The sequence below is a fragment of the Tachypleus tridentatus genome, unplaced genomic scaffold (assembly GCF_004210375.1).
Source record: "Tachypleus tridentatus isolate NWPU-2018 unplaced genomic scaffold, ASM421037v1 Hic_cluster_2, whole genome shotgun sequence".
NCBI lineage: Eukaryota > Metazoa > Arthropoda > Merostomata > Xiphosura > Limulidae > Tachypleus > Tachypleus tridentatus.
The window spans coordinates 8,627,839-8,645,711 of record NW_027467782.1 but is presented as its reverse complement, the minus strand read 5'-3'; the positions used below and the strand labels follow the sequence as shown (position 1 = coordinate 8,645,711).

The following is a 17,873-nucleotide window of genomic DNA, read 5'->3' as shown; positions in this document are numbered from 1 at the left end:
TAAACAGCTGTAACTGAAACAGAGAACAAGAAATGTGGTAAACTACTTTGACTGAAACACAGAGTAAGCTGGCGTGTTGTTACTTCACATCTGGTGTGATGTTCTTAGTGTTTTTAACTGCTAAACACTAATATTCCTCTGCATTATGTTGGATAATTGACCAAATATATTGAAACGATCAACGTTACATGAGTAAAGATAGTCACGGTTTATAGCTTTGTGGATATATATGATATATTTGTAAAGAGGTATATTGATTGATCAAAATACTATTTGTCAAGCATGACAAATGGTTCCAGTGGTGAGTGTGATGATTATGTTTAAAATTGTGTTTATAACTATTTGTAATGGGTTGAATCTTTCAAAACCCGTATTCACATACAAAATCTACGTGGGTGGAATTAATCAATTGACTCTTTGTGGGAGTCGAAATGAAAATAATTAAGTAGGAAGAAGTATTATTATTACCGTGAGTCACGAAGATAGTGGAGTTGTTGTCGTGCAGAGGTACATAATGAGTTATATACACTCTTTCCACTAAGAGGAATTGAACCTCAGATTTTAGCATTGTAAGTCCGTATACTTACCGACAGATGGATCTGGAGTAATTGCGCAAGTGTATTGTGTTACTTCTCGTATTAGGATAGAAGTTAAGTACGAAGATGTCTAAGTTGCATCTGTACATTCTTTTTTATTCGCAGCTTTGCTGAGCTTTTAAGTTCGGTAGAGTTTTGTGTTAACATAAAATTAAACAGAGTCTCTCTTGATGGATGTCTTTGTTTTATACTTGCAACAAAACAGTTACTAACTTTATGGCTGTTATCGTGACGTAATTCCATTTCACCATTAGGGACTAATGGGTATGGACTAGGTGGAGAAAATTATTTATTTCCTTTATACAAAGTCTGGAATAGTGTGAAGGTTTGGGCACTTGACTCGCAATCTGCGGCCTAAAGATTTGAATCCCGTCATCAAACAACCTTGGCCTTTCAGCCATGGGAAATTATAATGTTATGGCCAAATCCACTCTTGGTTGGTAAAGAGTAGTCGTGGCTGACTAACAGCCTTCCCTCTAATCTATGAGTTCAAAATTAGGGACAGCGAGCGCAAATATCATTCAAGTATTTTTTGCTAAATTCACTAACAAATATAAAAACATATGTTTAAACATTAGTTTGAAATAAACAACACTTGTTTCTGTTTACGTAACTAAACTAATGGGGAAAAAGAAACATAGGTAATTAATGCTTTGCATAAAATGAAACTTGTCGGAATTGCACTCAGAAACGTAACATTTCTAAGGGGACGGGGTCGTGAGAACATTTAGTATTTAAAGTCTTATAAGAGGATGGAACCTGTAAGAAGGCCATTCAGATGGAAGGATAATGTCTTTGGGTAATTTCAACATCAGATTGACTCAAAGCGTCAAAGCATTCCCACAACTAAACGCAGAATACAAGGAATTCATGGAGATTGTAGAATCAATACCCCCATCAGTGGCTCAGCTATATGTATGCGGACTAAAACGCTAAAACCGAGTTTCAATACCAGTGGTGGGCAGAACCCAGATAGCTCATTTTGTAGCTTTATGCTTAATTTAAAACAATAACAACAACAGAATCAACAAGAGCCCGTAATCTTTTACATCTGACAATAGTTAATCATATCAATGCAAAGGACCAGAAATTTAAGAAGAAGCCTATTTTGAATTAATAATTTTGTTTACTTGCTTGTTGTGACCCCCCAACGGTACAATGGTATGCCTGTGGACTCACACCACTAGCATGTGGTTCCGATACCCGTGGTGGGCAAAACACAAATAGTTAGTTGTATAATTTTGTGCTTAATTCCAAACAAACACATGCTTGTTTTCAAATTTTCTTTGCATTTTTTGTCAAATTTCAGTAAATTGTTTTGTTCATCAGAACTTCTTGAGCATGATATCGCTATTGGACGATAACAATTAACACATCTCTTATAATACTTTAACATGAGTTTTATAATAAGGCATTGTCTCTCTTAATGAGTCTTCCGAAAAGTCTTCTTTTCTTTCATAGCAAGACAACATATTTTTTTTTATTGTGAGTTATCGTCTCATTCATAATGAATCTTTATGTTTTCAGAATTAATTGACATTTGCTTTATTTTTAGTAAATCAAGGAAATTATTTCTTAAATAATCTCTTCCTCCGTGTTTGGAAATGTCTTTGTCTGTTATGTTATAACTGAATAATTCTTCTTTCTATACTTGAAAATACGCCTGGCTGTTTTGTCATTACAGAATACCCCGTACCTCTATGTTTGGAAATGTCTGCGCTTCTCTAGTTATTATTGAATAATTCCTCCCTTCATTTCTGGAAATCTCTTTGGTTGTTACCATACACCTCCATGTTTGGAAATTTCTCTGACTTTTGATTATTATGAATACTCCTTCTCTTCATATTTAGAAATTTTCCTGATCGTTTGGTTACTCGATTGTTATTTTCTTTTTTGTAGAGAAAAATATTGTAATAAATTACTGTTGTTCGTGTTTGCTTTTATTAGATTACCATAGAACAAGAATCAAAGTCATTAATTTTAAACAATGTCTGAGATGACCTGCTTTGAAGACAGCGAGATGGAAATATTGCATAAAAATAACAGAAAGAAATAGCTTAATTCATGAAAATAGTATCCGTCCTCAAGTAAGATTTATTTGTTTGCAATTAAACACAAAGCTACACAAAGGGCTCTTTGTGTTCTTCTCACCATTTGAATTGAAATCCGTTTTCTAGTATTGTACAGTCCACAAGGGCCTTCATGTGAAAGAAACAAAGTATGTTTTCAATTTGTATGATTCTGAATCACATAATTAGGACATCTTTCAAAATGACTCAACACGTGTTTCTCAAGGAACCATTATGTTTTTATAACAAGTCACTGTCCCATTCATAAGATTAACACATTATTTATTAGGTTTGTCTTCTCTAGTTATCTAGTGACCCATTAATTACTGCTGTTAATACACATCTTAACAAATCAAGTTACTACATTCTTTCTCCCTCTTACAAAGGTACTAGTCCTCAAGCCCTTGTCTCAAGGGCATGAAATAACTATTACTTGGGAAACAATTTTTTAACATGGTAATAAAGTTTTAAAAATATATATTTGAGTTCTTTCGAGCAAAGCGAGTGTCTCACCAACTGAGTTGAGTGCTTAAATCTTTCGCGGGGGAGATTTAAAGATCATTGAGGGATGCATCCAATATTTCAAAAATTTTGGATATCGATTGTTTCTGTGTTACGAAACAGTAAAATGTTTGCATTTATTCAACCACTTTCACTAATCTTGAACTCAGGGATGAGAAACAATAATTGTACGCTAAAAAAAATTGTAGTCTGATGACACAGATGTCCAAGGTTCGAACTGTCGAAACGTGATGTTGCTTTCGAAATAGCATCTGTAATGAGGGAACATCACATTATTAAACTGGTCCAAAAGAGAAAACTGTTTCGAGTTATTTAAAATATAAATATTTCCAACATTACCGCAAAATATGAAGTAACCAATTAAAAACATAATTTGAAATTAAAGCCCAATTAACCACACGTAGCTTTAATGGACTCGTTAACTTCACGACGATGTTACTGTTACCATCCAACCACACGAAGAGACCTTGACATAGATAATGTAGATTCTTCAAGATATGAGAAGTTGAGAAGAAAAGGTAAGCCACTGTTACGTGTAATTCCAAAACAGTTATCACATCTATAATGTGTGTTTATACGATAATATGAAAATACAATGTGTAACGAATAGCCACCATGGCAACGTCTATTACACATATCAATTCTATTGCTTCAAAGCCCCTGTTCACATTTACAAAGGAAAGCATAGTTTTCTTACAGGTTACACTTATCAAATTTGGTCACATTAAGGCCAAGAATGCCGTATGTTTCGTTATTTATTCGCCTACTTATTCTAACACAACAATAACCCATTAGACTCTGTAAGTGTGGTAACAGACTGAACTCCTGTCTAGTGTATGTTCAGTCTGAAACAATAAAAACCGCCTATTACATTAGCATCAGGTATATAAGAAGTCGTCGTGTACCGTGTATGTTTGAATACCCTGAGGTAGTATGTTTAGTTCACATCTAGATTGTTTGTCCTTCGCGCGTTTCGAAAAACGGATAATTGCGTGTAAAAACAGTCACACCCATCTGAAACCCTAGTGATATCCACACTTAACTAATTATCATTGTTCAACTTTGTGATCAAGTCGGCAAACCAAACAGAGGCGAAGTTTTGAATGATATAATCACTAAATTTTTCATGAAATATTTTTTTTTCTTAAATAATAAAACAAAATTATACCTGAAATACCTGCGTTAGTTGTCCCGAATTATAAACGATAGCCTACGGCAGAAAAGGACAGCATTTTTTGTGATGGAATTCCGACCTGTGACCCCTCCCCCAGATTGCGAGAGGAGCATCCTAATCACAAGGACATGTTAAGCCCTTGAAATAGATAAAACTCTTAAAAGCTTGACAGTGACAATATATATATACACATACATACACAAATTAAAACCAAAACCTTAAAATCAAACTTAAAAAAACTAAAATGTTACTCATTACCAGATTTTTGCATTACCATCAAGTTGTAACAGCTCCCAAAAACATTGAGGATATTCTATATATCAGACATGATCCAAACGCAGATATCAAATTAGTCAGCAACTATGGAGAATCAGCTAAGGGGCAGGAGTTGAGTGCTTGAACACACAGTATCTCAGTTTCAAATGCCTTTTACTCTCTTCAGCTACTTGTGGGAAAATAGTCACCCCAAGTCTTTCGACAGAAGAAAACTTATAAACAAACAATTCTATATTTCGATAATTTAAAACCCACCAGCTTCACCATTTTCAATAAATACAAACTGATGTCCAATTTATCAATTATCCCAATAAAAAATAATCGAGCCGGTAAAAACCTTATTAAATTCAACCCAACTTGTATTTTAAGACTCTACACACTGTTGTCACAAACTTCACTATACTTTTTATGCTATAGTTTTTGCCTTTGGAAAAGAAAACTTTACTACTTTGGAAAGAAAAAAGGGGCACCTGTCCCCTCCGGATCCACCATCCATGGATAAATCTATTATTGTGCTTCGGAACCAAAGCTCCACGTGTTTTTTAAAAAAATACATTTTCTTTCAGTTAAAATTTCCCGGAAGCAAACGTTTCAGCAATGACTCGAAACTTGAGCAGTTAGTTTTGAGCTGATGGCATAAGTGAAAGGTGGTAAGGAACGTGGAGAGTAAGAGGGTTATTATTGTTTGGAAGGGGTGTCACCTTCCATAAAAACGTCAGGTAACTCTACTTCTGGGGTTCTTTCTTTTCTGTCGCTTTGCACCGCTACAACCTGCTTGAGACTCACTTGACCTATTTCTCACTAAAAACTTGTCTAATAAGGTTTGTTTCTGCCTGGCACCCTCCCCATGTCTCATCACACTGTGTATGCCACTTATCTTCCTAACTTTTTCAAATCATCCCCAACTAGCCTTAAAGGCGTCGCTTGTATCAGTACTCGTTCCAGCGGTGTTTTTCAGGAGGTCAGCATGTAACTTCTTTGCTTTCTCACAAATGATGGTCTCAGAAATGTTATTACCAGATAACTGTTTTTCGTTTACCCAAATCATCAACAGTTTTTCTACCTCTTCCACTGTTTGTTATCTTTGTTTCGTAAGCACTGACACTCCTTTTGCAACATCAGCTCCTTTGATGAACTCTTTATTTTTCAGTATGGTGCAGACTGTAGACTTTACCATACCAAACTGTGTAGCAAGGTTAAACACGCGAACACCACTCTCATACTTCGCTATGAGATTTTTTTTCACCTCTATTGTGGCTCTAACAACTTTTCTTTTTGGTTTGCTGCTTTCATTATCCTTCTTTGACCCCATGATGGCTTATTTAATCAGAATATTTCGAAAGAAGTAAAAACGATAACGTTCACAGCAGATTTCAGCCCGAACCCCCGAAATAACCCGTCTGATGACCCGAACGACCCTTCGACCATTTTCGGCCCACGCCAAGCTTGGTTCGAGAACCGAGTTTATGTTCGACAACCGAGACATTTTTTTTTTTCAAATAATATGTTCGAAAACTGAATTCTTCGAGAAGGGAGTCGTTCGAGGACCGAGGTACCACTGTGTGTGTATTTATATGAATTTACGTATATAATATAACATGTGGTGTATATTTAAGGCCTTGGAACACTTGGAGAATTACCCCACACACACAAATAAAAAATAAGATTATGGCTTATGAAATGCGAAAAATAAACGTATCCGTAACTATACGGGTTCTTCATCGCAAATACTAGTGTATTATAATATGTTTATTATCGGCCTTATTTTGATTAATATCATACATTACCTACTAAGACTGGTTTAAGAAAGAAGTTGCAAAGAGAAACTTTGTATATATTATGTTTGATTGTACCTAAATTTCACGCTGAATCTTAAGAAAGTTTTCTTTGTTGTTTATTACGGTTAATTTACTTAATTTGGTACCGCATAATACAAACATGTTATAATTTCCCAGTTCAGGAGAAAACAATTAAATTTAATATCACTATTCTTATAGAAAGTTTTTTCACTTGACAATGTTACATCAGTTCACGACATCACTCAGATAAGTATACTCTGTGCCCATAGTAACAGTGTTATTTCACTTAGAAATAGAAAGCAAAGCTACATATGAAGCGTACAGTGCAGAGAGTAATAATTATCTATGGCTATTTTAGGTCAATTAATCTATATTTACGTTAGTATACTGCTTGCTTCAGGTTTTGAAGTAGTCCACGAAATTGAATGTAGTTCCACTATTATATTAGTTTGTACAATAGAAGCCCGTAGGAGAAGAACCAATTACTTAATACACTCCTCTCAATGAAGTAGTGACTGGTAGCGAGAGAATACGAAGGAAAGATTCCAGCGAATTAGTGTTGACTGACGTACAATTGTGAGACGCATGAATAAACAAACGTTAATATAGTGACGACCATTACAAACGTGATATTACAGATTATTTCAAAGTTTTGATTTTAGGCCTTATTTTCATTGATTGCACTATATTAATTTTACAGCAAGACCACCTAAATCGAAATCACCCATCTCGCTTTTAAATGTATTACAGCCATTAAGTTTTCCTTTGATATTTCACCCACCATGTGTGTTGATTAAAAAAATAATTTATATTGCTTATGTATACGTAAGATTATGAATATGATCACAATAGTATCACTTATAACTTTAGAATTTTATATTAATGTCTTACTGTTACAAACAACCAAGCTAGATGTACATACAAAGAAAAAAATTATGTGTTTTTTATTGTTTGAAAAGTATTTGAAATATACTTTTACTGCCGCTAGAAATTTGATAACAAATATTTTATCAATTTAACCATATGTTTGCGATATTTGTGTCTAAGCTAATGTGCATCCGTTAGTTTGTGTTATGAAATTGCCCCCCGCTAGTACAGCGGTATATCTCCGGATTTACAACGCTAAAATCAGGGGTTCGATTCCCCTCGGTGGGCTGAGCAGATAGCCCTTTGTGGCTTTGCTATAAGAAAAAAAACACAAACACTGTTATGGAATTACTGGCTTTCATGTTATAAGGTTTAACTGTTAACGAGGTTAAACAAACACAAGATACGTCAGGAACGCAAAGTTTTCACTTAAAATTTGTAAACGTAAAGAAACACAATATTTTACTTATACACCCCACTTTAGGTCGATCTTTGGCTACTGGTGTGCGAAAATTTTGTTTCAGGTCTACGTTATCTTCAATTTTAAGTAAAGCTTGACTGTAAAAACGGAAAATACTTTTTTCTTTATGCATCGTAAAATATATTTATAACATGGAAATTAAATGATTGAGATGGTGAAGCAAAAAAGCTTTTCGGCTAATCTTCAAGCGAAGATATTCTTTGGCCATATTCCTTTGAAAATGGTTTCACACGTCCTGAGGTTTAATGTCTGAATTGGACTAAATGTGGCAAAAGAACTTCAGTGGTAAAATGGGTTTTGAATTAAAAAAATTAACAATAATTTGATTTGTAAAAACTGGTGTTTTATTTTGCACTGATCCTTTCATTCTTGTGGTTCAAGTCTCTCAGATGACTGAAGAATACTGGAATTTTTAACATTACTTTGAAGATATTTATATTCAATTTGTATAGAGGCACGTTTGCTTTAAGTATAGTGTATATTCACAAAGAAGAAATAGAAACAGAAGCACCTTAAAAACGTGTAGGATAACCAAAGAGGTATTTTTAAACTGAAAAAAAATTGTTAATTTTAGAAGTCACACCAACAGTTTCCTGCTGGAGGCTATCATCAACATGGAAAACTGTACCAATCCTTTTTTTTTGTATCTTGATCACATTTGTGAAGTTAAGAAACTGCTGTAAAACGTATAAAACAAGTTGAACACACAGATATCTGTGTAATGGATGATAAGATTAGTTTTAAAAAGCACCAAATAATTGTTACCATAGTTTTTTTAGAATCATTAATAATACTGATTTAATAATTTATATATTATTAATAATATATAAAAGAATCAGACATGACCCAAAAGAAGGCTTGAAGGAAAGTCAAATAGTAATGGAATTCTCAAAATCACTAATAGACGAAAATCGACTTTGTATTAGATAGAAGGAAAACATACACAAAATTATACGTTCATTAAATTGTGTCAGTGGAGTCGTTCTTAAAAAACATCTATTATCTTATTTATTTTTGTTCGTAATGGTAACAGAAGTAGAAACTTCGTCTGTATTTTGAAACCATTTTAACATGATCAATCATGAAATATATGTGGGTTGAAAAATCCCATTCCTTTCCAGAGAAACGTCTTATTGATCACATATTTACAAACAATTGTCAGAATTACGTACCCGGTAAAATAGTCTTTCTATTGGTCATAGTAGTCGGTGGTACTACTTAAGAACTACTAGATAAGATGAAAGTGAGGTTATAATTAAATGTCAAGTGTCCTACTCAGTTTATAGTTATATAAATTAAACATGAAAAGTTATGTGATCTGAACTCCAAATGACTGGTTATTTACTTTATGTTACAGAGAGAAATGGTATTCAAACTGTCTTATTTTTTCTGCAACTTTGGAGTAAATCACGCACTTTATGGTGCTTTAAAATATTCAATAATTCAATATCAGTAGTAGTAGTATGTATGTGAATGAAAAATCACGAAAGGGCATTCTGATCTTTATGTTTTCCACATGTTATTAATGCTATGGACATTAGAAAAGATAATCAGACTTATCAGACCTCAATAGCATCTAACACTTGCAGGTAGGTCTATTTTGGAAAAAAACATCGCATGCATTCAAATGACTCTGAACATTAAAGATTCTTTGAACGCATTTTTCTCAGTAGTTGTGAATAATTCAAGGTATTAACAACATTGATTTTAAACATGCAACATCTGTTTGATATTGTACACGTAGTTTGACGTAGTGTACATACATTAAAATGGAATGTTTTTAACTGTAAAAAAGTGAATTTACTTGTACCAAATATTAATTAGAACGTAAGATGAATAAGAACTTAATTGAATTTCGAACCAATGTATTCCTTTCTTCTAGGTCATTTTCATATATCATCTCCAGGGTTGTTCGTATGGTCACTTTTTGCTTTCTTAGTATATTAGTTTTTGTCTTCTTAACGTTCTTTGTAGGGACCTTCTTCTCACATTCATGGATCAGTGGCATAGCCTCCAATATATCCAATTCATTAGTGATTATCTTTTCATCACCAGGCTGTTTGTGTAAAACACGGTTTTTCAAAACATTCCCGAGTTTTTTCTTTCCAGTTGTAGAAACAACAAAGAACGCTGCACGATCATTACAAAAAAGTAAATAAATAAGAATCACGTGTTTCAAGACCATTAAAATACATATTATTATTAAATAAGCTATGGATAATGGGTTACAGATATAACTATAAATGTGTTTCATGCTTAACCAACAAATAATTGTATGGATTCTTTAGACAAGTGTATTCAGTTGTAATGTTTCGACCCATGGAACGTAGTACTTCACATGAAGACACATGAACCAAAATAATACGTTATATAAAGGTGGAGATCTCAAATTAATACCTTGCTTGAAATTAGATCTATCAACATAGTGTGTCGTAAGCAGGCACATAAATGAATATAGTACCTCACGTGAAAGCATATGTTTCTAACAGCAGTGTGAGTACAGAAATCAATATCTTCAAATGATTACTCCCTGTTTTCCACATACTTTAATTATAATGAAATTGAAGATAACATGTAACTTACCACAAAGCAATAAGACATATCGAAATGAGTGCTGTCCACCAAGCCAATCTTGTAATTGTACATTTTGAAACCGAGGGGAGCGTAGCCTTCGGAACCACTTCAGTTGGATCTCAAGACAGAGATTCGTATTTAAAATTAGTTTACTTACTCTACCGATTTCGTAAAACAGAAAAAAATCTTCAAATGCGAGTTTACAATAATAGTAATATGTATAATTCTTTAAACCCAAAAATAATCTTGATTTAACATATTTAAACTTTTAATTCAATAAATACGATATTTATTCATGACGAGAAATCCAATTAAAATAAAAATGTATCTCAAAACGGCTGGTATGGGTATCAACACTTTTATTGATAAGTACAGAATAACGTTTTAAAACGTTAATACACGTACCAGTTGTTGTGAGATACAAATACGATATTTCTTGCATATATAATGCATTTTAATACTAAACAGCGCCCGGAATGGACAGGAAGGTTAATGCATTCAACTCGTAGTGTAAGGGTCGCGGGTTCGTATTCCCGTCGCACCTAACATTCTCACTCTTTCAGCTAAGGGGGCGTTAGTATTTGAAGGTCAAACCCAGTATTCGTTCGTAAAAGAGTAGCTCAAGACTTGGCGGTGGGTGGTGACGACGACCAACCTTCCCACTGAGTCAAATATCTCACCATTTTCTTCAAGATATTTAACTTATTATACAACTCAGCATGAAACACTTAATTATATTAACTTCGACTCACCAAAGCTGTAAGGATATATAACAGAAATCAAACAAACCCTCCCTGATTAACTGCCATTCACTTACCGTTTCAAGCTTTATAATTAGTTTCTTCACTCATTATGGTACTTAATTTTTTATATGTAATGAATCCTGCCCACTGTCTGGTAAGTTTTCTTTGGAGCACAAAAATATTGACAGGAATTTTCAAAAAGTTTTCTTTACCAAACGTTCAGTGTAAATTTCATATATGAATAATAGTAACATTTCGGTAACAAACATTTGCTCACTTGATAACAATTCTTTTATTTAGAACCGCTAACGTTTTCATGATCAAATATTATTTTTATCTTACATTAAAACATTTGTTTTTATTTTGACAAATTACTTTTCTGTTATTTGAAAAAAACAAAATTTTGTGTGCAGAATATATTGAACTAACGATTTGAGAGTATGTGTGTATATTTTCTTCTAACACAGCCACATCGAGCTATTTGCTGAGCCCACCGAGGTGAATTGAACCCCTGATTGTAAATCCGTAGACTTACCGCTGTACAAGCGAAAAGCTGTTTTCATACACATAGCGTTTTATAATTGAAGATCTTCAGTTCTTCTTCGTGATGACGTGAAGCACACAGGTGTGTGGTAGAAATACCGATATGTTTGTTTGTTATTTAATTTCGCGGAAAGCTACGAGATGGCTTCCAACGCTTGGTGTTCCTAATTTTCAAATCATATACTTGAGGAAACACAGTCATTCAATTTTATTTGTCTGAATGTTTGAGCCCATCTTAAACCCGTGTAAGGGGATTGAAGTCACATTGAAATCCCTAACTCGTATCACAATTTTTCTTCTTACGAGAAACCCATAATACACTACTAGTAAAGTTTGTTTCTTTGTTTTTCAATTTAAAGGAAAGCTGCACGATAACTATATGCGCCAGCCATCCCTAATTTAGCAGTGTAAGACCAGAGAAAAGGCAACTAGTTACGACCGCCCAAGGCCAACATTTGGGATACTCTTTTACAAAGAAATAAAGGGATTGACTGTCACTTTATAACGCTATCACTGAAAGAACGAGCATGTTTGGTGTGACCGGGTTCGATCCCGTGATCTTTAGACTTGTAGTTGAGCGTCCAACAGTAAAGAAAGATTTGTATAAAATTATTATTATTATAAGATAATCTAAAACAAACTACTGATTAATTCCCCACTATGTATTAGAATCACCAAGTAGACATGTTAAAATGCATTTGAAATTTCAATGGTATCTTAATATGAAAATAGTGGTGCCCAGTAACATTCAGTCGTATAACTTAATACAATTATGTAAGCATAGAATTTCTGAGTTTTCTTCATAGTGTTAGGAATCTGTCTCTTAAAACTAAACTTTGGAAAATCTCTGTTTAGAAGCCCGGCATTGCCAGGTGGGTTAAGGCGTTTGACTCGTAATCTGAGGATCGCGGGTTCGAATCTCTGTCGCACCAAACATGCTTGCCCTTTCAGCCTTAGAGGCATTATAATGTGACGTTGAATCTCATTATTCGTTGGTAAAAGAGTAACCCAAGAGTTGATGGTAGGTGTCTTACCTCTAATCTTACACTGCTAAATTATGTATGTCTAGCGCAGATAGCCCTCGTGTAGCTTTGCGCAAAATTAAAAAAAACAAACAAGCTCTATTTAGATATGTTTTAGTAAGAACTTTTACTTTAGTTATAATATTGGGTACATAGAATGTCTACGTGATGTTATCATTCAAAGAAGAGGGAATAATTTCGTAAAGTAAATATACATATATATGGAATTGTTAACTATTTTACCAAAACAATACCACTCTGTCATATGTGTGATTTTATGTAAATATAAGATTTTGACAAAGAAATATTAACATACTAAATCGTTACAACAATTGTTGCCACCTCCTGGAAAAGCTTTTCCGAAAAAAACAAAGCTGTTTGATACAATAAAAACCAGGAAGTTATGAAGAAATATCTCATTATAACAACGTGTTTCAACAAAAATAAACATTTTTTAACTTTTAAAGAAACAATAAAAGAAAACTATTACTTCTACAAAGATCTGTGCCAGCCGTCCGTAATTTAGTAGTGTAAGACAAGAGGGAAGGTAGCTAGTCATCACCACCCACTGCCAACTTTTGGGCTACTCTTTTACTAACGAATAGTGGGATTGACCGTCACATTATAATGCTCCCATGGCTGAAAGGGCGAACGTGTTTGTTGCGGCCGGGATTTGAATCCGCAACTCTCGGATTACGAGTCAAATGCCTTAACACACTTGGCCAAAAAGTGTTTTTCATAGTAAAGCCACATCTGGCTATCTGTTGAGCCCAACGAGGGGAATTGAACCTCTGATTTTGGCATTGTGAATCCATAGACTTACCGCCGCACTCGGGAGAAGAAACCAAAGGGATATTTGTGCTCTTCCCATCACGACTATCGAAACACGGTTTTTAGCAATATAAGTATGCAGACATACCGCTGTGCCAATGGGGAACTTTTACATATTTATCATAAATAGTAGGTTTAATTCATTTTCACCGAGTTGTTATTGACAATAATAATTCAAATACCATATAAATTATACAAGTTTAATAAAAATAATTTTTTACAAGAAGTAGTAATAGTGTGACTCAAAACTTACACAATATTTTAATCTCTAATATATGGTTTGTTTTCTGAATTTTGGAGCAAAACTACAAATGGCGATCTGCGTTAGCCGTACCTAATTTAGTGTAAGGCTGCAGGGAAGGCAGCTAGTCACTACTACCCACCGCCATCTCCTGGGCTACTTTTTACCAAGAAATAGAGTGAGTAACTATCGTATAATAACGCCCACTCGGCTGGAAGAGAGGCATGTTTACGAGTCAAGCGCCTGAACCAACTGGCCATGCCCGGCCTTAGTACATGTTAAGACTTAATATTAATAAATATTTTACCTTTAATATTAAGTTTATTTCAAAATAGAAAAGACACTTTTGAGAAAATATTTCTCAAATTTACTATTACCAATAATTTCATCTCTCTTTCATACTTATATATATAAAAGTTTGGACATATACAGAAAAATATCACACAAATACTATTTAAAAGCAGAAAACATAAACAAACTAACGGCATCACTCTACAAATTAACTAGTGCACGAACCAAATATATTTCACCTTACAACATATTTCAAGAATCACAAGTCACACAACAAAGTACTTAAAGGACAAAACTCACGTTAATACTATCTATTTTCTTTTTTAGGTCTCGGGCAGAGGACAGGTTAAACTTTTTTACCTTTTTTGGTGGGTTTTTATCGGCGCGCTCCTGTTTTCTCCCACAGCAAAAATTTAGGCATTGGATCTTTTCCCCAACTGCTTAGTCCCCGTTGCTAGGGGCATTTCCCCAACTGCTTACCCCGTAACTAGGGAAATTTCTCCTATTGAAAACACACCGTTGCTAGGGGTATTTACGACACTGCCTACTCCCGTTCCTAGGGACATGTCCCTCATTGCTTACCCCCCAGTTGCAAGGGACATTTCCCACATGGCTTACCCCCGTTGCTAGAAACATTTCACACCTGGCTTACCCTCGTTTCTAGGGACATTTCCAGACTGAATACTTGAAAGGAAAAATTTACCCACTGCTTACCCTTGTTGCTAGGAACATTTACGACATGACTTACCCCGTTGCTAGGAACAGTTCACGCACGGCTTACTACCCGTTGCTAGGGACATTTCACCTACTGCTTATCCTCCATTGCACATTTCGGACATTGCTTACACCTCTTTGCTCGGGACTTTTCGAACACTACTTATTCCCGTTTCTATGGGCATTTCCTCTGCTTACCCCCGTTGCTACGGACATTTCCACACTGCTTTCATCCCCGTTGCTGGGGACATATCCAACACTCCTTACCCCCGTTGCTGAAGACATTTCCCTCACTGCTTACCCCCCATTGCTAGGGAAATTTCATACGCTGCTTACCCAACGTTGCTGGGGACATTTTATACACTGCTTACCCCGTTTGCTTGGAACATTCCCCACTGCTTACCCCTGTTTCTAGGGACAATTGACCCACTAGTTACCCCCCGTTGCTTGGGACATTTCCCCACTGCTAACCCCCATGCTAGGGACATTTCATACACTGCTTAACCCCGTGTCTAGGGACATTTCGCCCACTGCTTACCCCTGTAGCTACGGAAATTTCCCTCACTGCTTACCCCCGTTGTTAGGGACATTTCCCAATACTACACCCCGTTGCTAGGGCATTTCACCCACTGCTTACCCTCCATTGCTAGGGACATTTCTCTAACTGCTTACTCCCCGTTGCAAGGGAAATTTCCACAACTGCTTACCCCCGTTCCTAAGGACATTTTCCTCTTGCTTACCCCATTGTTGCTATGGAAATTTTTAATTGCTTACCCACGTTCGCAAGGGACATTTCCTCCACTGCATTCCCCCGTTGCTAGGGAAATTCCCCTCACTTCTTACACCCCCGTTGCTAAAGACATTTCCCTCACTACTTACCTCCCGTTGCTAAGGACATTTCACACATGATTTACCTCCATTACTAGGGACATTTCACTCCTGCTAACCTCCCCTGTTGCTAGGGACATTTCCCATATGGCTTACCCCCGTTGCTAGGGACATCTACCCTCTGCTTATCATCCGTTGCAAGGGACATTTGACCCTGCTAAACACCCCGTTGCTAGGTATATTTCACCCACTGCTTTATCTCCGTTGCCAGGGACATCTCCCTCACAGCTAATTCACTGTTGCTACAGTCATTTCCACTACTGCTTACCCCTGTTGCTAGGGACATTTCTTCCACTGCTTACCCCCCGTTGGTAGTGACATTTCCCACACTGCATATCCCCTGTTGTTAGTATCATTTCTCACACTAATAATCCCCGTTGCTAGGGACATTTCGCACATGGCTTACCCCCGTTGATGGGGTCATATCCCTCTCTGCTTACCATCCGTTGCTAGGGACATTTGACACTGTTAAACACCCCGTTGCTAGGTGTATTTCACCCACTGCTTAATCCCAATTGCCATGGACATCTCCCTCACTGCTAATTCCTTGTTGCTACAGTCATTTCCACCACTGCTTACCCCTGTTGCTAGGGACATTTCCACCACTGCTTAATCTCCTTTGCTAGGGATATTTCCCACACTGCTTACACATAGTTGCTATGGAAATATCCCCACTGTTTACACCACCGTTGCTAGGAACATTTCCCACACTGGTTACCCACGTTGATTAGGGACATTTCTCTCACTGCATACCTCCCGTTGCTACGGATATTTTACAAAAAGCTTGAACGCTGTTGCTAGGGACATTTCACACACTGCTTACCCCTTATTGCTAGGGATATTTCCCACACTGCTTACCCTCCCGTTGCTAGGGACATTTACACACTGCTTACACCCGGTTGCTTGGGACATTTCACACACTGCTTACCCCGTTGCTATGGATATTTACCACACTGCTTACACCCCAATGCTATAGACTTTTCCCACATAGATTACTGCCGATTATTACCCACTGCTTACCCCCTGTTGCTAGGAACATTTCACCCACTGCTTAACAACCGTTGGAATGGACATTTCCCAGTCTGCTTACCCCCCGTTTCAAGAGAAATTTCCCCAACAGAATAGCCCCGTTGCTAAGAACATTTCCCCCACTACTTACCCTCCGTTGTGAGGGGTATTTCTCTCACTACTTACAACCCGTTACTAGGATCATTTCCCCCACTGCTTTCTCTCCGTTGCTAGAGACATTTCCCACACTTTTTACACTTCTGTTGCTAGGGAAATTTTCCACATGGCTTACTGACGTTGCTAGGGATATTTCCCTCATTGCATAACCCGTTGCAACGGACATTTCCAACATTGCTCACCACCGTTGCTAAAGACATTTCCCTCATTGCTTTCCTCCTGTTGTTAGGGACATTTCACACACAGTCTGACCCCCGTTGCTAGGGACATTTCACGCATGACTTCCCACCGTTGTTTGGGACATTTCACTCCCTGCTAACCCCCGTTGCTAGAGACATTTGCCTCCTGTTAAATCCCCGTTGCTTGGGACATTTCACACATGACTTCCAACCGTTTTTTGGAACATTTCACTTTCTGCTAACCCCCCGTTGCTAGAGACATTTCCTTCACTGCTTACACCCCGTTGCTGGGGAAATTTACCCCACAGAATAACCCCCATTGTTAGGGAAATTTTCCTCAATTCTTACCCACCTTTGCTGGGGACATTTCACCCACTACTTACTTCCCATTTCTAGGGACATTTCACACACTGTTTACCCTCCATTGCAAGGGACATTTCCGACATTGCTAAACCCTTGTTGCAATGGACATTTCCACGACTGCTTACCACCCGTTGCTAGGGACATTTCACACTCTTCTTATCCTCCGTTGCTATGGACATTTCCACTACTGCTTACCCCGTAGCTAGGGAAATTTCTCCCATTGAAAACACACCGTTGCTAGGGGCATTTACGACACTGCCTACTCCCGTTCCTAGGGACATGTCCCTCATTGCTTACTCACTATTGCCAAAGCAATTTCCCCCACTACTTGCCCCCGTTACTAGGGAAATTTCCCTTACTGCTAACCCACCGTTGCTAGGAAAATTTCCCTTATTGAACACCCCCTTGTTATGGAAATTTTCCCCACTACTTACCCCAGTTACCAAGGTCATTTCAAAAACTCCTTTCCACCATTGCTAGGGACATTTTTCCCACTGCTTACACCCCCGGTGTTA

The 17,873-nt window shown here is 36.6% G+C and overlaps 1 long non-coding RNA gene across 12 annotated transcripts in view; it reads right to left on the bottom strand.

Annotated features, from left to right (window-relative positions):
- LOC143242965 (uncharacterized) overlaps positions 1–17,873 on the bottom strand; it is a 785,169-nt gene that overhangs the window by 295,648 nt on the left and 471,648 nt on the right. The window lies entirely within an intron of this gene.